Raw genomic sequence first — 23,147 nt, forward strand, 5'->3', positions numbered from 1 at the left:
CTTTCAAATGGATCGTTTGGCAAATGGTGTTCAAATATGCCTGGAATATTCATTGCTGTATGATTCGCAAATACGTCCGAAAGTATGTCATAATTTTCGATTGTAAAAATGTCAACTTAATTAAACTTTTACGTTCAACTATATTATTAACTCTGTTCGTCATTTGCAAACTAAAACTATTAAATTCTAAGTCTTTCAAAATGATATACTCCAAAATTATACACGTCAAACGCTTTAACGAAATGAGCCATTTCAAAACTAATATACGAAGGAGTGAAATTTCCCTTGCAAATGCGAGAGAATTATTTTGCCTAAGAAGGGGAGGCTAAGAGAGAAATCATCGACAAATTATCCGAATATTAAGCGGGCCAATAACGCCCTCGTCGACCAGCTGGTAGCCGACCCAGTTACATCAGCGTGGAAAGCCAGCAAGTTCGTCGTTTTGTCGAAGGTTACAGGAGACTACGAACCATCGACAATTTCATCTCCTTTTGGAGGATATACGGTTCGTTGGTGTGAGGTTTGAACGCGTTTTCAGTAGTATGGGATGGTGATTAGCGTGGCAGAAGATCCCCCGTTCGACGTGGCAAACGTAGGAAAGAGGAGGGATAGCGGGAGCGAAAGCAGGATTCTGGATCGGTCGTGCTAAGTAGCATTTAATTGAACGTTCTATTCGAGTTCGTTAGTACAGCATCGCAGTTATAGCGTCGTAGAGCGGTCGCCGGCGAACTATTAGTAAGAGTTTAATTATAATTACCTAGCTAGTAATGTGATATCAAGGCGCTTATCGAGCCGCGGCGTAAACATTCGCAGGTAATCCGAGCGAAAAGCCACGTCATAAGACATCTCGACATAAACGGCCTGATAAAACGATCAATTTAAATCGAATAGCCGGCAGAGATGAGCGCGGATAAGCTGATTGCGAAAAAATGTCGAAACTCGTACGTACGTGACACGATTTCGACTCCTTTGACGGAGGCTCGCGAGCAAAATAACGCACAACGTCTCGGAGGAGGCGCGGCTCGATCACGTACAGATAATCACGCTGATTACGAGGCAAGTTTTGTGGTAAATTTGCATTCATGCGGCGTTTTATCGGCAATCGAGGGACAGGTTCGCCGGGATGGGTAATCTTTCGATTAAGCTGTCGTTCGTGTGACTCTAATCCAAGCATCGACATTTTAATTGAACGTTTCGCTGATAAGCGTCCAGCCATTTAAAATACCGAAACACCCTCTGTCGTTGCAAAACGACGACAGGATCGACAGGAAATTAACGCAAGTTTAATCGATCGAATCGCAATTTTAATTTGAACGATCCTGTTCGCGGCGCGACGGATGTAAAATTCGACGAAAGCATTGCGGAACGACATTTTTTGTTTTTCTCGAAGGTCGTAAGAACGAGACAAGGAGTTGGATGAAGACGGAAAGAGAAGAAAAAAGAAGGAAGGGAAAACGAGAACAGATTTCAGGCATCGTACGAGAGCCTTTTAGAAAATCACGGGTCGGAAACGAATGCGAGCGCATGTGCGAGTGCTCCCAGGGGGAAAAGAAAAGAACAAAATGTGCAAAACGAGCCACCGAGTCACGAGGAATAATAAAGATCGGAGAAGGAAACGTAGAGGAGAGGATTGCAGCATGGAGGAAGAGGTCGAGGCTACGAACGCTGAAAGAAGGGGTTGGTCGTTTAAATCACGATTTTTCTAGGTATACCGTCATTGGCAGAACTTTCCGATATGCCAATCGATGTTTAACAAGGCCACTTCTGCGATCGACCGCGCTCTGCGTGACAATTAAGGCTTTATTGACAGCGTTACTGGGAGTACTTCACCCTTCCCGTCTTTTCCCTTTTCTCACCCTCTTCCAGCCCGTTCGGTTTCTTCCCTTTTTACTTTTTTTTTTTTTTTCTCTCGTCCTTTAATTAATCCAACGTGCGTAGATTTCTCCACAAGCAAAATTAGAGGATTACGAAGCTATCGATGCAGAAATAAGCTGCGTTCATCAGCGACAAAAGAAAAAGAACAGAAAGAACCGAGTAAACGGATTACGAGGCTCCGCCGTTTCCTAAGACCAAGGTATTAACGTTTCCAACATACAATAATAAAAATCATCGTGTTCTCGGTACGTGACGAGGTCTGAAAAGGTCACTGGAAAGAAGAATGCCAGCAATTTACGGTTCGAGATATGTATGAAATTAAATGTTAAATAGACTACAGAAACGATTGTCGAATTCCATTTTCTTTCTTTTTTTTTTTTCTTTCTCTTTATCGGCGGAAAATGAAACACATTTAAACGAACTTGTGAATTTCACGAGTGTATAGATACGTGCGTGAAGGACGGCACGGGGAAAGAATATCGACAGGTAACGCGATGCAGGAAAATTTAGGAGCAGCTGTAATAAATTGCGGATCATTCGAGTGAAATAAATTTAATCACAGACGTTTCTATTACTACGCGAACCATAAAACAAGATATTACAGAACGGCAGGAATAAAAAAGATCTCCGCGGCATGTCAGAAAGCGCGATCGATCAATCCGAGATTTTATCGAACAGAGATTGATACCGAAAGAATTTTGTTCCCTAGACCCATCCACCTATCCATCTTTCTATTCCTTCCTGATAAAACAGATCGTGCATGAAAGGCGAAGATATTAATTCAACAACTATTTTCCCACCACTACGCAACTGGTGTCTGTGATTTACAGCGTTATGTCATCGGATACGCTGCCGTTGAACACTCGGGATTTATTATAGGAAATTGACAAACGAATACAGTTACGTATACTTCGCAACGAAGCCTTGTAATATGCTAACTTTCGCGTTCGTGGAACTCTTTGTTAACAAGGTACAGTTCACTCGTTTTCAGAATTGAAGTCTCAATATTCAAACATTCGAATCCGTTCTAACTATCAGCCGATATCTCATTTAATAGCCATAAAAGTTCAATTTGACGATGTCGTTAAAATGAAAGCGTATGAAAATTAAACGATGACGTAGAATCATAAAACGAATGACGTTCGGTTATAACTTTGTTACCAATCAAGGAAATATATGTTAATAAACTGAAAACATAATGTAACAAAGAATTTGGAAAAAAATATGTTTGGATGATAAACAGTGAGTTTTGAAATATCAAATTTATCCATAGAAAAGCGCGGCAATCGTGTCTCTTACTTTCTTTTTCTTTTCTTTACTTTGTGTGTGTGTATAAGAGGTAATACATCTTAATTTCCAGATGGATACATTATGTGAGCGCACAGGGTTGAAAAAATTGAATAAAGTAGCGGTTCTAAAAGGTTGGAGAAACATTAGAATATCAAAGAGAAAGGTCGGCGGATGGAGGGCCATGGATACAGGTTTAACTTTATTTTCTTATACGAAGCTCACCCTATTCTTTCTTTTTTGTACCGTTAAAGGACGTTATGAGACGATACTGAAATATTTGAAAGAAATATGAAACGATATATAAAATGATGAAACTAAATACAATGGTCTATCTAGTAAACCAGTATATCGACATATCGAAATTCTGAAATCGCCTTCCATTAATCTTTCTGGATTTAGTATACTTTTGAAAATACGATGCATCCATCTATAAATTGATATCGATCAAGCTGCACGATACAGGTTGACGATTGAAGTTGACAATTTTCCGTATTACTTCGATTCGATAGCCGGAGTTAACCGAATCGGCTAGAATTTTTGACGTTATATACTATATCAAATTGATTCGCTGTAATTTGAACAGGCAGGCCTGGCCAAGACAACCGTGAATTCGATTTTATCCCGGAACAGCTTTACGAAAATTTAATTTCATTTCATCGGCGCGATCCAATACACGTGGAATTTTCTCATCGGCGTAAATTTACTTCGTTGACCCACGGCACAGGACCACTGTCCCACTTGCTTAACCATAACTCTCGTGAGGAAAGCGCCAATACAAATTTTTTCAAGGCAGCTTTATCAAGAAAAATTGCTTATTGCGATGTGTAAATCTATGATCAAAGAAATACACGGTTCCGATAACTTCCTATTTTCTGCTTCGAGTAAAACGTCAATTCAAGCTGATTGTAAAAAACAGTCGCTATAAAATATCATGAAAAATGAAGAAACATAAATCATCTTCCTGTTCTTTAATAATATCGAGCGATATAGAAAAACATAGGATTAAACGAGATTAAAAATAGTTAAACTGCACGTTTCTTCTTTCATAAATTTTTTCTCCACAGTGGCGATATATTTATTAGAAATAATTTCCAATCATCGTTAAGATATTATACATTCGAACACGTAGTCAATTAGCATAATATCATCCGATATCTGGCTCAAAAGCAGAGATGACGAAAGCATAATGATACATAGGACAATCCAATCACCGATTTCTCCATTATTCAGAAACTCTGAAAACCGGGCGCCACAAAGCGACAATCGAACCTCTTTCAGGACAGTTTGATTTGTTTGTAGAACCGAACCGTTCAGCTTAATTTAACGACGAGTACGTGGCCGTGCTCCGTTAAAACCCTCGACGGTATCTCGTGATTTTCTCGAAAACGGGACACACGAAAATTTACCTTCGGTAAGCTCTCTATTTCCGCTTTTCGGTCGACCGCGGTGAAGAAGCGTGAACGAACTTCAAACACTGTGACCGTAGCCATGATTTACATGACGATATAGGGTATAGAAACATGCTGAACGTTCCCTAAATCCGTCAGCTTGGAAAATCAAGATCATTTCAAAATAAATTGAAATATTTCTGCGCACAAATTATATAGATATTCTACTGAATATATACACGTATATTCTGAATCATTTTGAATGTCAATGACATTACCTCGAGTTTTAGAAATTTTCGAATTAGCTTGAACGATAATGACATAGGCTTTATGAGTTTTGACTGTGAATGATCAGTGACACAACCTCAAGGAACTTTATTGACCTTTAGTGACAATAACATAACCTCTGTAACCTCTGATGACCTTCAAATGACTTTCAAATGCCTGAGATTCGAACTACAATGGTGCGAATTTCATGATTATCCGTCAGCTGCACATGGCTATGAATACGAATCGCTTGACCTAGATGACACATTGCTCTTGAATTGATATTAAATAGCGGAAGTCCTACGATACAGATTAGCTATTAATTTACTTGCTTCTTTTATTGAATGCCCACTTTAAGAAAATTTATTTTCAGACATTGCAACCTAACGATATTTTTTATTAATTTCCTCCGGTCAGTTATCTAAATGTGCATCCAGGATAAACGGCATCGAGTCATGTAAATTACCGTAACTTAATACAACAGTAATTATTTCAAGTAGAAATACTGCTTTTTAGGATGTCTTACTGTCTTCTAGAATTAAAGCGTGAAACCTCTCCGAATGACCGACTAAACTGTTGTAAGGAAAAAGAAATATTTTCGCTTCTCCGAACACAATAAATTAGAAGAGAACTCGCGCTGTCCTAGATCCTCGTAAAATACTTAATAAATGAAATCTACGGAAGCTCGTGTACGAATCCTAATTGAATTAAAATGTCAGTCACCCGCGATGTAACCCCGACTTTATCACCTCCATTTATCCGATGAAGTGTTATATCATTTAACGCCCTGATATTATCATTAACAACACGTGTACACGAATAAAATGACACGTATACTATCCAACCAATATGCAGTCGTTGGATAATACATTGTGTTCGAAAGATCGCGTCAAATCGCGGTCGAGTTTCGTCCGATCGAAAACACATTGAGCTACATGTACTTAACGGTACTATGTCACAAATTCATTTTTCCAACAGTGCTGAAATTTCCTACTGGTTTTCACGCAACATAGCATCAATATCAACGCGCACTCCGAGATAATGTGGTTCGAGCGAGCTCTCTATATTTTTCACCCGCAGTCAACCGTGAAAGAGAAGAGGAATCTCGGCAAAACGTTTTCACGTTATCATTTGTAGCGGCAGTACCGGTGCCTGTCCCGTAATATCAGTCGCGTAAAATATTCGCCTGTCCCCGGTTTGGGTCGGGAAAAAAGACAAGATTAAAAGGGAAAAAGCAAGAGAGAGAGTAAGAGATAGATAATGGAGAAAAGGGAAGGATGGGGTAGTTGAACGAAGAAAATACAACGCGGCATAGTTGCAAAGACACGAAAATATCTAGCCTACATATGAACCACAAACGCTGTAACCTGCTCCACTTTCCACGCTGATACGGCATGTCCGTCGTGAAAAAATAAAACACTGCGAGGGGTAACTCTGCGACGGCCGAAAACTTTCAGTACACCCCACGGCACGTTTTTTAGTCTCATTTTCACCTCGTCTAGCAAATTGAGCACGACTCGCCGTTTATATCGCGCTTAATATTGGCCCAACGCGGTGACGTTAAAACGCGATAAAGCTCCGAAACGTGGCTCAGGCCGCGTAGGTAATTTTTGCACTACGCATTGTATCGTTGTAACTAAAATGAAAAAGGGGAAACGGGTACACTTCGCGCGGTAATTACATTCTGTCCGTGTTCACGGCCTTTGTCGAGCATCGCACTTTGAACAGCCACCGACTTGATAGCTGTAAAACCATTTACGTCGCGCGAAATCCTTTGTGCCATATTTTGACTGCTCTTGTAAATGTCCCAGTTACAAGAATAATTGGTTTGTTAAGACATTTTAATAAATGAAGTATACTAAATACACGAAGTGAAGGAAATGAAATTCTTCTACTAATGAAATAATCTTTTTATGAAGGTACCTTGACGTTCAATAAATTTATATAAATACATTCTACCAAATTTAATTATCTCACTCGACGTTTAAATTATTCATTCTAGAGGTGAAATGAAGCCGAAGACGAGCAATTACGTGGCTCAATTTCAACAGGTATTAGATATCAAAATCCTGGGAGGAGGCTGTCTTTACGACTTTGGTAGGCAACCGGAACAGGGAAAACGCAAAGACGAACGAAAGACAAAGGGGATAGCTGTTTATCCAAGGGGTGATCGTGATCGCACGTGAGGGATCACCGCAACCGCGTCACGGCCGCAATTTCCAAGTTGCCGTGTCTGAGCTCGATCCCTTATTTAAGAGAACTCCACACGTCTTGTCCCACGGGAGTCTCGTAGAAGCATCAATTTCTGAAACAGGTGCGACGTGCCGAAGCGTTAACACAGGCGTATCGAACTTTCGCGGAAAAGTTATCCTTTCGATCTCCAAGGAACATCCTTAACAGGAACGTCGGAATCTCGACTATCTGGCTCAATTTTTTTCACCCACATATACCTAATTATCATTAGTTTCTTGTTCCTGCTTGGTGAATCTGGCACGGAATCCGACAGCTCTCATTAATTGAATTCCAATAATTGCATTCTGCACGTGGTGTAATTGCGTTCCTGATACGCAGATCGCACCGATGGCGCAGTAATGCAGAGCTTCGCGTCGATTTCAACCATGCCACCTTCCATCTCGTTCCGTGTAAAAACTAAATTGTCCAGGTATGTCGGATATGTTGAAATTCCACGGGCCAATGTCCCACGGAGCTCGTTCACAAGCTGGCAAAGGATCTCCTAAAGATGCTCTTAATTTCAACGTTAGTTTCTTCTCTCTTCTATTTTCACAGGCCTCTGTTTCGAGCTCCCAAACGAAGGAAGCAACGAAGGTATCGGCGTTGTTTCTGGGTGGTTGCAATTTTACAGATTCCAAGTTGAACTCCGAATGGTCGACAACGCTATTACCGAAATACTTGAAGGATACGACTAAAAGATGCGCGTCCTTATTCGAAAGTTAAACACAGGAGTTGTTGCTACATCGTCGTCCTATCCTGCGTTGTTTTCTACGCAAATTTTCAATAACGTCTGCCAGAATATTGGATAGGTATTGGCGTGAAACGCGTGCAACTGGAGAAAACATATGTAGTTTTGCGTTCAAGTTCTTTTTTTAGGTACGAACCAAAGACGAACGTTGAATTTTAAATGCTTTACCGCCTTTCAAAGACGATTAGATGTGTTCAATGATTTATAAATCAGGGAGAACGTCTATCTCCGATGGAAAGTGGGATGTCATCGGTAAAAGGGAATCGTTCTATTTGCGTCGTAGAATACAAAAGAGACCTAATGTATTATCGTACAAAGTATCCGAACTCTTTTCCCTGCTATCAGCAATTCCCCTTGTAACGAGAATCGATCCCGGACAACGAGCTGAGCATCATGGAGTTAACGCACAGGCTTCGAGCGTTCCCAATTTCTATCGATCCTGAGGCGACTATCGCATTCGCCTCGATTCTTTGATACACGCGCGAGAACCAAGCGCATGATTATCAGATATCTTCCAATTTTCTACGAAGCGTCTGTAAAAAGTTTACGAAGCAGGAACGAAGGAATACCTCTTCCTAAACGATGAACTTTTATTCGATCGTGTTTCCTTTCACAGTGACGCCGAGTGATCCCTACGGAGACTCCTTGGAGACATTTCTGCATAACGACCGAACACATATCCATCCACAAAGACGCCTACCTCGCACAGAGAATTCCTGATGCGTCTTCGAAATTACGCTTTTATCCGCTGCTTTATACTTTCTGGTCCGTTCTCTGTCGTATGTGTTACACGCGCAAATGCAAGAAGTCTGCTGCTGGGATCGCCGCCTTTGAGAACGCTTCTTTCCACTCCCCGCCCGGTATTTCGGTCAAGTGTTGCCATTATGCTTCAAAACATTTTCGCGTTAAACATCGTCTTTTTCCGAGCTTGTTCCAGCGGCGGAGAACGGGTGCAGTGACTTCGACGACCGAGGGGGCTGCTGCGTTCTTCGTCGTTCGTCCGCGAAACCCTCTTGAAAACGTACCTAAGCGTACGTCAATACGAACGGCTGCGTGCAACGAGTAAATGGAAATTTTAAGTGCTGCCGCCGACTGAAACGTACGCTGCTTGTCACTGCATCCTGTGCGACCGTCCATAAATGCACCGCCGTCTTCCTCTACACCAGGGGCCCTCGTGTATGTGTTAATGGCAGCAACCGCGAGCAGTCTTTCCACCCTGTACACCAGGTAACTAAACGCTATCGAATCTCGTCGTGAACTTGCGCTATTACCATGTGAGGAACGACACTGTCGGAGTTTAGTTCGCGAACGACAAAGTGGTCTCGGCAGTCGAGCCTGTCTGGGTGGCTAAATATTATTGTCAGCTCGTGAATGGTAGTTCAATTACGTCGAATCGATGACTCGCGTATTTTAACAGCCGCCGTTGTATAATATTGAAAATTTGTACGTGTAGAGCAAAGAAGGTAGGGGAATGTGAAACGACTGCCATTGTCGCGATACGATCGCGACAAGATACAAGATAGGGGCGATGCAATGAAAATCGTCTCATTTCGCGTGAAACCAATTACGTGAGAAAATGGTACGTTCTGTGTTCGTTTGCATTTTCGTGGCGTTCGTGGAACGAAACGGGTGAGGATACCGCGTAGCGAAAACCCCAAAAACGAAAACGAGAACGTCCCTCGTCGCAATCCCTTTATGCAAATTTCACTACCAGCCATCTGACGCCCTCTCGCGCGCCGAGACAAATTTTCGCGACATTGCTACTTTATGGACCCTTAAATACACAATGAACACGAAATCGTTCGACGCGTTACTGCGCCGCTCTACGGATGCTTAGTTTTAATAAGGCCTGGGAAAGAATTAAAGGAAAAACACGTACCGATCTGCCGATTAAGAGCAGGTCTTGTCACAAATAAATGTAACTTAACGAAACGAAACGAAACACATTGAATTACATAATAATATATCTACGACGAATTTGGATTTTATCAGCCATTGATACCAATTAGCTGTCAAAGTGAATTATAATTGCGACTAATTGTTTAGCGGCAGTAAAAATTACAATCGTTTATCATTTGACTCGTCTTGCATCGAAAGAACAAGGCGGCATAATGAATTTCAATCGGGGGGAAAATGTAATTGGGCGATCAGTCCAAAATTCGTTTCGGGATTCCTACGTTTCGCGCTATAACCTTCGATCCAATTATCTTTAGCGATATCAAAGTTACGAATCTTCAAAGTATAACTTTTAAATTGCTAGATACATTCGAATTAGGAAAAGAAGTAGTTTTGTAAAAGAAATATCAACGTTTCTTCCTATAAAAAGATTGCACGAATGTAATGCTATTCGAGATCCTCATACCTTCCGTAAACTAACTAGAAAGCAGAGTTAGAGAATGCTTCGTAATGCTTATCGTAATTTGAAATATATAGAAGATTAACGGAATAATAATTAGGAGTGTCTTTTTTACATTCAAGATCGTCTAATCTTTTATCAAAATAATTGCCGCTAATTAAGAAAGACATTAACTTTTTTGTGAAAATTTAACGTTACAAAACTCGTTTGTAACATTCGTCGTCTAGCTAAAACATATCTTTCACGAAATATCTCTCTTTTTATAGGAATTACTTCTATTCGTCTAGAATCTATCAAAAATATCTTCAGAAAGTTTCCTGCTATGTTTTATTAATATTTACAAATTATTGCAAGTGTTAGAAAAGTTATAACTTTATTAAATAATAAATAAACATGGAAGTAGCTGCTTTTATTACACAAAACTGAGCAAAAAAGATATAAAGTAAGACCCCATCCATGTACACGGTCGGGCTGTATACTCGTTGCTCAAAAGCGTTCGAGAGTGTGGAAAATGCAATGTAACATTTTTATCTGGAATTTTTCAATCTTGCGACTCGCCTGCCGCCTAGGTACAACTCACGATAGCAGAAAATGAATGTCGCAGCGCGTAAGTGTATTTCTGTGTAGTAAGGACGATGGTGTAAGTCACTCGACCTCACGTGACTCCATGGACTTGCACGTCACTGGAGAACTCTAACCCCCGCTATCTGGAATCTTTCAATTTCTCATACTTTCGCTATTACGAATGCCAGGGAGCTCTGCATTTATGCGCGTATCCTTACGTGTACGCAGATTATCGATAAAAAGACTAGAGAGGAAAAAGTTCGACGTTTTCTATACTATACTCCTATACAACATTCCTACAGGTACTGTTCCATAGAAAGCATCTCGATTCCTACATTTCCTCAATTCCTTCATTCGCATACGCATATGGTAAAAAGAATTTCTCTTATGGAATGTACAAATCCATGAAATGGATGAAACATACGTAACTAGTGCTCCCGAAACAGGACAAAGTGACTGTTTATCATATTACACGAATTTTCATTCACCAAAATAGCCAAAACCTTGCCAACGTCATTTAGCAATTAAACTTGTGCAGATTGCGATAAAACGCGTAATTTAATTGATAAACCATGATGCTGATTAAATCGCGTAGAATGGAATTAAACAATGCGTTGATATCGTCCGTGAAATCAAACAGAATGATTTTACAGATTACAAAATGTCAACACATTACAGATGTCGACGGCATTTCAATAAATACGATTTCAATAAAACTCTGACGGGGAGGAAATGTCGTGATAAGAGACGGATCGACAAGAACCCGGTACACGGTTCTTATTTGTTTAAAGGAACCAGAAAATGTTGAACCAGATCGGTTCGTGTTGGAGCAGCGAGTGAAACATTCGACTAGCCCTAATCACCGGATTACGTGCCACGAGGTCGCGAGTCATGAAACGCGATAAGAACGTTGTTACGAAGTGTTTTCGCGACCTTAGCGTGATTGTCCGATCGACGAGAAGCTGCTGACGATTCTGCGTGCTCGTGGAAATGAATACCGAGAATGCGCGTGACCGAGCAACAAAGCGAAACCGAACAAGAGCGACAGCTTGGAAGACGGAGGAAAAAGGCGGAGGAACAAAAAGTTGAGAAATTCCATTGATTTCCATATACGAGAGTATTTGGCTGAAAGGGAAAGAAGGAATTCAACAAACAAGCAGAAAGCAGACGTATAACGACGGGGAATCTAAATGAAGGGAAGTAAAACAGGATTGGCGGGATACAAACTTTACCAGAACGAAACGAGTTTACATGAAAATTAAGAGACGAGAGTGAAATTTAGTTCGATGGAACGACCTCTGCTCGAAATGTTTTGCGTATTCTCGATTAACAGCAGCGTCGATGAAAACGATGAATAAGGAGGTAATAAAAGAACGAAAAATGTCCTCTTGGCCAGTGCACTCGGGTGGAGGCCAGCTATTTTTAATTCCCTTTAGCAGCTCCGTTGTAAACCTCGTAATGGCGGGCATTAACCAATTAGCGCCCACCACCCCGTCCTCGTGTTTTCCTTCTTTTTTTTTTTTTTTTTTTTCTTTCTTTTCTCTAATCACGGTTCTAGATACTGGAACAGCAGTTCCAAACGGGCCCGTGATGAAAGATGCAATACCACCGCTGGTGTCCGCCTATTTTCAGCACCATGTGCCAACAGGCTCCGCTGCTAGCCGCGGTTTGGCAAAGCTTTGAACTCGCCAAAGCGAATATTATTTCTGCGGCGAAGCAACTCTTTGCAACGAGACACGCTCGGAAGAGGGCACGACACGCTTAACGAAACGAGACTCGTGTTATGAATTTTCAAGTAAAATGAAAAATTCGTGGACGGCCGAGCGCGTCGCAGTCCTCTTATGTTTAACGTTATTTACTATTCCGTTTGAGAAGCGCTTGGAAATCGAAACTAGCAAAATTAATGAATCCTCTAGCGAGCAGATGTTCCATATGTTTTTTGCAATTTTACACGAGATAATGTTGGTCCTGAATTTCATTAAGAAAGTTAACTGAATGTACCGCTCAAAACTAGCATATTAAAACAAAGTAAATTATAGGATAATTTCTTTATATCTATTATCAATTTTTAAAACCTAAATTATAATATTGTTTTAAAATGTAATACGTTGTTAATTAATTAATTATAGGATAATTTTTTTATATCTATTATCAATTTAAAACCTAAATTATAATATTGTTTTAAAAATACATTGTTAATTAATATTTGTATCTGTATATTTATGAGACTGATGGAAAATAATTTTTATCGCATATTTTATAAGGCACGGTAGCTATAGCTGATTACAAAATACAAACGTATCACCACGAGGAAAATTTGAATATTAGCGGGAATGAATTATAATCCCGGTATGTATTTTATGGTATCGAAGGAACGTTTTCCAATATTGGTAACGGCGAAAATTATTTATGCGCGCAATGTCGACATAGATATTAGAAGCCTGGAAAATATTGCGACGAGAACGAACGTCTCTTCTATATTCAATTCGAATCAACAATTTTTGAACAGGAAGATATTGCAAGCGAAATTGAAATCCAATTTTCGTGTTCTCTGAAATACCGTATCCGCGACATAAATCCGACGGTTATATCGTATTTCGATTAAAAACTATCTTCGAGAGCGGATACAACCTAAAAAAATACGAACAAATTTACAAAAACGCTCGAGCATGCCAATATTTTGCTTTTTAATTTCGCTTTGAAACGCGTTCATAAATTTTTCACCGTGCGATGTATCGCAAAATATCGAAGTAATATAAGCTTATCAAAATGGCGTCTCATTTCGCGAAACACGTAGTATGTACTTTCCGTATCGTGAAGTTCTAAGCAAACAAGTAAGGTGATAACACGAATAGTTCATTGTGAAATTCTATTTAAACCAACACATTAATTTTTATAAAATCGTTATTATACTGGGAGAGAACTGTTAGATAAATACCACGATCGTTCGAAATGGTATCGAAACTTAGGTTGTGCAAGCATGACACCTATACATAAATCAGTGCGACAAACTGCCATAAATAAATATAGCGCATTACTTACCAGAACAACGTGTGAGATCAGTCCCGCTGTAGTTCGAAGTAGTCGTACACAACTCCAGAAAAGATAGGCACACACACGAGACCACCGAATGGATGAAACCGTGGGATAGATGATGGAATGGAGGCGACCGATGTCCCAAACAAAAGTTACGTTAGGCTAGGTCACGTCAACGCCAGATTACGCCGAAGACGATCTATCTCCCGCACTCCCCGTACTCCCGTGAGTACGAACTGCACGACGACGACAAACACGCGCGCACCGACTATTCACTGTGTCCTCGCGCCGACTGGGAACAGTACCGAACATTCAATGGCGTCCGATATCCTTTTAAAGGATCGTCGTACTCGAGTTGCCGGAAAAGAAAACAACTGGCGATCGAAAGCACGAGCCCGAATAATCATCTGGCAAAAGTCGAATTCCTACCCGATTTCAAGATGGAGCGCACGGTGAGTATGTTGACAGTTTATGTCGTTAAAGTTGCTGACACCTCATATATGACTGCACTCAACCGTCCGTCCAATTTAAAATGAAATTGCCAATTACATTTGTTAAACTACTTTAAATTTTCCGTTCTAAACCACGCTACACGTAAAATCAGAGAACATACCAGTACAACGTACGATCAAAATTCACAAACGGTCGGCATAAAAATTTCAAACGATACACTAACGACGTAAAACAATAGTGCCAATATACAAAATTCAAATGTTATTACGTTACACATTTACGAGTTATCTTACTCTCTTACCGACTGTCAAAGGTAAACAAGAAACACAAAAACCGTTAAGATACGTATCGCCTGATGTATAGGATTTCGTATTATTTTCACCTTGAAAGTTCGGTTATTTAATAATTCTTCGTAATTGACTGTCCCAGTCGAGCGCGAATCGAAACGAGATAAAAAGAACGTAGAGGACAACGTGGTACGACTCGCGTGGCAACCGCTCCCGTAAGTACGCACACACGCATACACCGAAAGGAGAAGGTGCCGAGAGAGGGCGACACAGCACCCTCACCGATGCGCGGTTCGAGTGCGACTGAGCGAGTCGAGGCAAGCTCGTCGAGCCGAAAGCCACAAGCCGCGTCAGCCGACCGGCGGCGACGGACCAATCAGGGTTGTCCTCTGCGCAACTACCCGACACCCAAGAATTGACCACATGCTCGCCCATTCACCCTTTCTTTCGTCTTATCTGATATATTTCCCTCCTTCCCTACCTTTTTTAATAACATATCAAAATCAGCACGGCATCTTTTTGTCCACCGGCCCCATTTATCAGAGAATGGATTCACAAGATGGATGCATTCATATTGTTTCTGATACACGACGTTTCTCTAATATGTTTCTGTCGTGATTTGTGATTTATTGTAAAAATACGTGAACGTCCTAAGATTTCAATAAGAAAACAAAAATAAAACAAATACTGCTATAAATAATGCTACATAAATATTGCTAGCAAAAATATTTCAATCTTTCAAATTGGAATTTATTGTATTTTGGCAACTTAGTAGTATGATAATTAAATTATGAAATTAAGATGGAATCTCTTTAAAATAATATTTATACACACGTGTTTCGAAAGTAAATTGTGCTTCCTACAAACGTATTTTAAATTCCGAGATTTCTCTTTACAAGCTGTTTGACTCAACTAATTACGTAAATTACATTATCCGATAGCAAGCGTATACTATCCTTTTATCTTCGACGTACACTGAAACACTTGTTTTCTTTGACCATAGTCAAAAAAGACGACGTATCGAGTTAATTGCCACAATTTAACATCCTCTGCGTCTATAGTCTAACCACGTGGTTTCTTTTACGTTCCTTTCTCGCTTTGTATTTACGGTTGGCAAACGTGCCGGCATGACCGGCAGACATTGATGGATTCCTATAATTTTGTTTTGCTCGCGATTGGAATCATGAGTTTTTTCTCAACCTTGCTATGCTCCTCGATGCCTGAACATCGCATAGAACTATACATGCTCATAGTGTTCTTTGAGTCTGTTGAGAGAGAAGGAGAGATCGCGCCGAGATCGTAGTTCAAACGAACGATTCGCTGGAGGATTAAAATTAATGGTTGTCTGACTGTTAGTTTTCGAGCACGTATTATCATCCTTTGAAAGGATACACGGGCCAAGAGTGATTAAACACGCGGAGAAGAGCAGAGAGAATAGCACGGAGACACGCTATTCTCATTTCACGTGACAATTGCAATTGTCGTGACAGGATCGTTTGCGTTTGCACGTTACATACCTCGGTTTTATTGGGCTGATCGTTATTAGAGCATCGTCGTTTCGATTTCGCGTTTTGCAATCAACAAAATTCAATTACCATCTTTTCTGTTTCTTTGTAAACGTTTTCTGGTACCATGACCAGCGGCCATGCGTTTCAATCTTTCTCTCATTTTGTTCTCTATTTCTTTTTGCTGCTCACGTCGAGCGGCCAATAATCCATTTGGCGAACATTGTAGTATATCTTTCCTAACACACGATCGGTTTGATGTCTTAAAACGCGGCGTGACGCGTTGTTTATCGCTTTCCGTTCAGCTTTTTCACGACGTAAGTTACGCGAAATGGTTTGCATCCCGTGGTAAATTTAATCCTATCGTTCTTATCTACACGTCGCTTAAAAGTAGAAAAGCTGAGCAACTGGAAATCGCGGCGGCGAAATCTCGAGGGATCCGCTTGTTGAGGAAATCCTCTTGTTGGCTCGCACAACACGTGTGCGTGCAAATTCTACGATATTCTGTTTTAATAATGTAATCCGGAAACGCGCGATACGACGTGATTGAATGTTCTCTGCGTGGGTCGTTGTTGATCCATGACATAGTCGAACGGTCGATATTCTTAGAAGTGTGATTGATAATAGCGCGAACGATTCTCGATTACATGTTGCTTGAATCTTAAATTAGAGATAATACCTGTTACATAATATATTCCCGAGTATTTTTCTATTATGTAACGTTTGCCGTTTTCCTCAATTCCATCCCGATCTGATCCTATTATTACAAAGAGAAATCTATTTAATCCTACTTAGTTGATTGGTTGGCAATGTAAAACGTCGTAACGAAATATAATTAAAGAGTTCAGGTTGAATAGTTTTCTACTTCAACGTTTCTATACCCATTTTGAAATCGTCCGTAATATGTACTGTAAAGCAGCTCTGGAAATATCTCCAGTTCCAGCAAGAATGTATTTTATGTCGATAACATCCAACTCCATTTATTTTTTGCGTATGTGTAATGCTATTATCCAGGTTTTTGCTTTTCACGCGCGAGAACACCACAGGCGAATTACTTTTTCGTGCTTCTTAAATAACGAGCAAGAGCCGATATTACACAATAATTACATCGACGTGTTCACTGATTGAACGACTGTTCGTGTCCGTCAAAAGTCCACGTATCAGTTTTTTTGGGTTAAAAAATAAACTGAAGTAAATGGGTCACGTACACGTGACAGCGGTTACAATCGAGTGAAGTCACAGACCAGCCAGGAAACGATAAATGCATCGCAAAGTGTACAAATACCTGAACAGGATATTTACGTTCTGTGTCTACATAACGTGAGATACAAAGCTGCATACGAGCAGGAATATCGAGGCTGAGAAGGAATCGACAGTACTGTAAATACAGAGGGAGAACGGCACGTTGATTAGCTGCTCGGTTGTGCGCCGCTTTAGGTAGCTCACGCTCGAATTAAATCCAACGTGCGCGGCCGGATCGACAGCTACAATTAAGTTCGATACCACTGCACCGATTGTGAAGCGATGCAGAGAAATGTCCTGCGTTATTTTCCAACGGTACTTTTCCTCGAGAACTCCATCGTCGGAATAAATAATTGCGCATGAAAGATGTTTGGAGCACATAGAATCGTAAGATTCTTTGTGCCAGATTATTTATCTGCGCACGAAGTCGGCGTATATCATCCGCGGGACTGTATTAAACGAACAAAGCACACGGATATAGCGTGTCGTGACTTGTACCGAACTCGGTATTTCGAATTAACGTTTGACCAACCTTCGGTTAAAAAAATCGAACGCAAATCGTATATCGTTGATCTATATTAAAACGCAATCATCGTTGACATAAATGGAACACGATGAAACTTCTTACGCGGGTTAAACGGTAAAATAAACTTTGCAATCAGACGAGGGGAAGCTAAATGGAGACGCCTCGATTATCAACGATCCGGCTGGCAATATATCGATTGCCTCGTTACTCAACCTTAACGGCATCTTAATACAACGTGTATAACGTATTCGTTAGTGTAAGCGGTTTAAGCCGAGCGTGAACATTGCGACTTCGATATCACGAGCTGGCGATGATTGGTTCGATTCGAAGTCGGCACGAGTTGCAGCCAAATCCTGGCATCAGGTTTAACGGAGTCAAATGCGAGTGCCCTATAATCAAAACGTTATAGGCGTGCACCGGGTGCTGATCATGTTATACAATCACCCCTCCACCGAAGGTACATATATTTCTACGACCTGCGGTTTCTCACTGGTGTGTATGCGCGAACACGGCTCCGTCCACATTGGCGAACGTCGATGCACTAATGCCCGTGTGGTCGTGCGCCAATGCCGATTCGTGTGACATAGCTCAGTTTTCGACGGATAAAAGAGAATTCATAGAACAGCTGACCGCGACGCCATATCCAAATGGGTCGTGCGATTGATTGGCATTCCGTGCGTCGTTGCATTGAAATCGATCTATCGAAAAGATCAAAGGAAGTCTGTGAAGCTGGTACGTGATACGCATTAATTACGTACCGAATGAAGACAATTATGGAATACGTTTGACTATTATAATCAAAAAGCAAAAGAATCGATGAGGTACAAAAAGAATCATACATGAAAAAATGTAATAGGTACCTGTAACGTGGAGACTTTGCAGCGTTTAATAATTCGATACGAAATTGTTTAATTGATTTAATTTAACTGCATGGAATATGGAAGATAGTCTGACGTGATAACGTTAAACTATAAAACAGAAGCTTAATGAAAGGACTAAAATTTGGACACTCTGGTAAACAGAATATTCGTGGTCACGATCACATGCTCGTGAGTGCTGGTGATTCCAGTATCGTTTGGCCATGGGTTTAATCGAGATTCCGGGCGGAGCCGAGTGGGCGTGTGCACGTTTCGCATCAGCAGGGATATGCGTACAGAATACAGTAATTATGATTCTCGGACTCGTCGCATTCAGAGGGAAATGAACTTGGCGTCCCGACACGCGACTTCATTAACGAATGGCCAAGCTGAATAGACCTAAACATTCAAGCTCCTCGACTCGAGATTCTCGGTTGGCTCGACCGGGAAAGGAAAGAAGGGGGTTAAGAGGTATGATTAATTGCGCGTCGCCTAATTACCAATTAGTCAGACGGCCGGGACATTGCATAGAAGCAGCAATTCGCTATTTTTCCCATTTCCCATTACTTCTATCTTAGCTGAAAAAGTACCATTCCAGTCGTTGAACATTCTTTTACTTTAATTGACCGTAATGTTTTTGCAAGTGGGTATTTGAATGCTACTCGGGACTTTTTATCGTTTTAATATTTTATTGATAAATCTGGAACTACCGGGAAGGATGCCAAACATTGACACAAATACTGATTAAATTTTATAGAAGAAGTTGTAAGTTTTTAGTGTAGCTACCAAAGTAAAGATCGCGAAATAAAGATCGAATCGAATAGTCGAGTATGTCGTTGCCTTTCACGACCTTAATGTCCATGCTACTGATTTCAAGTGAGGGTCATCTTCATCGATTGCTACGACCCTAGGCTATGTTACTGCTATCGGTTCCTATAATCTGGATGTTGTCACTGTTGCTGAACTCGGACCCCACGGCATAGGAGTTGTCGCTATCGATGTCTCGGAGGTCGTTCAAACTTACAGATCCATAATAATCTTCGTGATGATATCGAAATCACGTACATTGACAAAACCTATGGCTCCATATGAATATTTACTTGAACTCAAGGGGTCGAAAATGGTACTCCAGTCAACCCACAGAAATTTTCTTTATGACATAGTTAATCACTTCATCGCCATATTTTTTATCGGTCAAAGAACTCGCTGGAATTTTAACCGCCTTTCCTCTGTAGATCTTTCTAATGTTTAGATACTCCGCGTCTATATTCATGAATATCCATAGAGAATTTCCATTTAATTGAATATCGCGAAAAAGAGATACTTTGCATTACTTTTCTGACTTTATATCGGTTGGTATAGCAGAATAAAGGTAATATACGATCAATCGAAGGGGAGAGGTCTGTTTCGCGAGCGTCGCGGTTAAAGGGCCGCTGTTCCTGAAATATTTATGCGTTTGCTGGCGAAAGCGTAAATATTGTATGGTTTTCGATATCGTAGGGTTGTGGTGGGATATACGTCTTGGTAACAGGGGGAAATCGAGTACGTAGGCGTTAGGCATCTCCCTTCCGTCGAATCAATTTTTCTTATTTATCACCAGCAATTGTTTTTCGATATCGTTCCCCGTGGAAAGCACCATGACTTCGGCCCGTTTCGTTCATGTCAAGCTATTTTACGCGTGACCTCAATCATAAATATTAAACAATGACTATAAATACCCGTGTTTCGCGAGGGTAAAACGCGAATTTAATGCCCATAAAAAATGTCCTCCTATAAGCGGCAAATACATTACACGTTTAACGATATTTATAACAACGCGAACTCGCAAATAGACGCGTACGCGAAATATCGAGAACAAAGTTGCAATGTCATTATCGTACATCGTGGGACTTCATTTCTTCGCTACCTTCTCTTTTTTATGATATAAATCCTTCAAAAGGTTCGTTTAATCTTCATCGCTACGAGTACTGGCACATCGCATACTTTCCCATAAGGCTTTCGTAAATCCCTTCTGAAGGGAAAAGATGGATCTCCCATTAAGCAAAACGCCGAACAAATAAGGATTTTCCCTTGAAACGTGGTACCCTTAGGCTTTATCGAAGACTAGACGAGATTTGAGGAGGCGAGGCGGAACACTCCGATGATGTAGCTTATTTTATTCGCATGGGAATGTTACTTATGTAAGAATGTATAGTCGCGATCGGTGATCGGGTTCCAATGTTTTGCTTTCGCACGGATAATCAGCTTCGACGATATGTATACAAAATAACGTAGATGGATGTATACTGTATATACATGATAATAATAGTATCTAGCAATCTGAACATTTTTGCCTATAATTTTACAGTTATTTTTATGATTATTCTTGCTTGCAAAATAAATATTCAAAGTAGAAAGACAGGCGACTTGTTAATGTTCGTTGTTCATTAAAATTTACTTCGCCCAGTCCGTCGAGTTTCTCGTGAAAATGATGAAAGCAACTCGAACGATTTTGAAAAAGATAGCCGTCGTTTAAAAAGGAGCGACATTTTGTTAATTGCGGTTCTTCGTTAGAATAAATTATTCTCCGCTCTTTCTGCGCACCACCCTTCGTGCCAGCCGCACTTTCCTTTTGTTCCGCGTTCCAGAGATCCCCTTTGACAAAGATAACGAGGCTGCTCGAAAGGCATTCGAAAGCTAAATGCAGAAACGCCATATTTCAGGGCAGCGCGGCGGTTGCACTACCCTTCTTCTTATAGGGTGGTGACCTCTTTCAAAACTGAACTCTGTCTGCCACCCCTTTTCGCGTATGCTCTGTCCGCTTCTTCGACCAGAGCCTGGAAGATCGAGCCTCGTCGAGTTTCGTCAAGCCTTCGCTTCCACAAAAGGACGAAATTTAGTGTACACAATTTTAGCATGTATATTTATGCATAAGCTGCGCTCGATGCTGCGAGGATCTTAAGGAACGGGCTGATGTCACGATGTACAAGTCGCGGACGAGCTACAGCTTTGATCAAATGCGGTTAAGTCACGAGACGGCGGGAACCGTAAAACGTAAAACGAATTTACCCAGGTTTCTTTCGTTTTTTAATACTTGTCAACCGAATAAAGCGATATTTCGTCTTAAATTCAATTTCGTACCTACAATCTTTCGTTAAATCGTTGTAACATAAACCGGCTAAGCGTTTCCACGTCGCTATCCCGTCGGATTAACATTTTTACCGCTCGACTTTGTACATTGTAAGGCTTTCACCGCTTCTCTTTTATTAATAATGATGGAAGGTCTTTATTAAAATTATAAGGCGGAGTACTGAAGTACGTATCACTTTAACTACGAATAATCGTTTTACGCGTTAAACTTACCACCCGCTACATAAAATGTTAAGCGCTCTCTTCCACCATTTCAATTTATCTCTTTCTTTCGTCACCCGGTCGTCATCCTGCTAACAAGTTGGTTGCGAAGTCGCGTCTAACTTGATTAATGGAATACTCGCCTCGTACTTACGTAATAACTGAAGCTTCCCCGTCCTTTAACCATATGCTTCACCCGCCACTTCTCATGTCAGTGGTAATCGTGTCGAAAGTTTTCAGAGGCAAATTAGGCAACGCCTTAATGACAGCGTACTGGGTATCGACTCGTACTAGACGGTCCCGCGTGCAAATCGTTCGCCGATAAGATGCATTTAATCCGCTCTTCGCATCTGGCAAAATGGAATCTCGATAATACTTCCGTAATATCGGAAAGGGCGTCATTAAGGACTGCGCAAACTTTAGGTAGCCGCGAACTTCGCCGTCTACTAAATCAGGTCGCAGCTACTTAAGAGATTGGTCCTTTTGCTGCGAAATCCGCGAAATATTTAAAGCTCGAGAAATATAGGGACTAGTTAGCGACCTTGAGTCCCGAGCTTTGCCGGAGCTTTCGGGCGCAGATGCCGTGGAGTAATCGAAGCAGCTCCCGCGGCAGTCGACCACCGATTTTCCACCCCCACCCCGTTATAGCCCCGGTATTTCTCGTTAAATTTAAATTCAGATAAATTAAAGGAGGCGGCGCCTCGTGGAAAAATAAGATTGGAGCCACGACGTAGGCGGGTATATCGAAGCTCTTCTCCTTCGTGTCTGCTTCTTCTATTTTCCCCCCTTGTTCCCTCCGTTTGCCTTTCCAACCCCCTTTTTCTTCCCGTCGACGTTCTCCGTCGAGACGAAAGCCGGCAAAACGGGTGAGCTCAAGAGGGTGGGAGTTCAGATACAAGGGGGTATTTTTAACAGAGTTGGGGCAAGGATTTGCATAGACAATAAGGAAGGCGCGATATATTGCTGGAACTTTTAACGCGCAACCCTCCCTTCTAAGTCTGCCCCGCGGTATGAATAAGTCGTAAATAATTTTCCATTCGACTTTCTCTCTCGTAGCTGTACAGCACGCGAGAAGGTTCCTTGCCAAAAAGAACACTCGACAAAGGCGAGAACCGTTTTCTCTGGTTCGAGTTTTAGGTTGGTCTTACATAGGCTGGAGAGGCAAGACCGGCTTCCAAAGACATTTCACTT

At 41.1% G+C, this 23,147-nt stretch overlaps 1 protein-coding gene across 4 annotated transcripts in view; it reads right to left on the minus strand.

Moving 5' to 3' along the window:
- Positions 1-14,788, minus strand: part of Ddr (discoidin domain-containing receptor 2) — a 224,286-nt gene extending 209,498 nt beyond the window's left edge. The window contains exons 1-2 of one of the 4 annotated variants that reach the window (XM_072021834.1): positions 14,592-14,788; positions 13,763-14,048 (exon numbers count right to left, since the gene is read on the minus strand). The gene's annotated coding sequence lies outside the window, so the exon portion shown is untranslated. Of the gene's footprint in view, positions 1-13,762 lie in introns of all 4 variants that reach the window. The other 3 variants (XM_072021835.1, XM_072021832.1, XM_072021836.1) reach the window with 3 other exon arrangements.
- Positions 14,789-23,147: the final 8,359 nt, after the last annotated feature.

The sequence above is a fragment of the Bombus fervidus genome, chromosome 2 (assembly GCF_041682495.2).
Source record: "Bombus fervidus isolate BK054 chromosome 2, iyBomFerv1, whole genome shotgun sequence".
Classification (NCBI taxonomy): Eukaryota; Metazoa; Arthropoda; class Insecta; order Hymenoptera; family Apidae; genus Bombus; species Bombus fervidus.